Here is a 1,281-nt window from a genome sequence, read left to right on the forward strand (position 1 = left end):
AATTTTTACATTATTTTTCTGTATCCACACGTCTCAAAATTCACCTGATGTGAGTTTTTTTCATCTTGCAACATTTGAGGGGATTTTGAGGGGATTCTGGAACACAAAAATAGCATTACATTTTATTCACAATGTTCGCTGTTCACCGCTGCTTCACTTGTGTGTGGCTCTTCTCTCCGAAATGCGAGAGCCCCCTTTGGCTATGCATGACAAGCGGGAATTCCTGCCCTCTCCTGATCAGTGTTAGTAACTAAAATCTCCTGGAAGCATACGATAATATTCCTTAATACCCTCTAAAAATCAACAATAATACAAAATGAACACCTAGTGAACATGGGCTGTACTACAAATCAAACCCAAAGACCTGTGGCAAAAATATAATTTTAATTAAACTAATTTTGAAAATAAATAAATGCCACATTTCTAACACACTTTTGTTTTTAGTTTTCTCTTATCCACACGTCTCAAAATCCGGCTCATGTGAATGTGTTTTTTTTGTTTTTGTTTTTTAATAATAATAATAATAATACATTTTATTTATTCAAAATACCCAAGGACACTTTACAATCAAAAGAGCAATAAAACCACAGATAAAATTATAAATAATAAAAGCGATGAGTTTAAACTGTATATGCAATTTTAAATAGGTGGGTTTTGAGATGAGTTTTGAATATAGGAAGAGAGTCAATATTTCGGATGTCGGGTGGGAGTGAGTTCCAGAGTTTGGGGGCAGAGAGACTGAAAGCTCTGCACCCCATCGTGCTGAGACGGGCAGAGGGTACACAGGCGGATGAGTTCAGAGAGGTCAGGTGGCGCGAGGTCATTTAGAGATTTGAAAACAAATAATAGGCTCTTGAAAATAACTCTAAAATGTATAGGGAGTCAGTGATTCGATTTAGATTGTTTTCGATTCACTCCAATATCAATTAATATATCCTTTACATATATTTATGGAAAATCAATTTTTCTGCAATATCAAAGACATGATAAAAACTCCACAAACAAATTCCCCATTCAATTATGCTGAGGCAGTAATGATTTAGTAATGAGTTACGAATGATTGAGTTTATTTTATTTAAAGTACTGTCATGCATGTTAATCACCTAAGAGTTCCACAAATATTGTTTTCATCATTTATGAAAAGTTCAAAATATAATTTTTTTTCATCAGGGCCGATGAGTTTTTGCACAGCCATCTCGTTACCTCTGCGTCCCACGTCCTTGATGCATAACTTTCCCGCGGGATGGACAGTTCCAAATAATGTGCGTTTTTGGGACGCAA

The sequence above is a fragment of the Hippocampus comes genome, unplaced genomic scaffold (genome assembly GCF_001891065.2).
Source record: "Hippocampus comes isolate QL1 unplaced genomic scaffold, H_comes_QL1_v1.1 scaffold271, whole genome shotgun sequence".
NCBI lineage: Eukaryota > Metazoa > Chordata > Actinopteri > Syngnathiformes > Syngnathidae > Hippocampus > Hippocampus comes.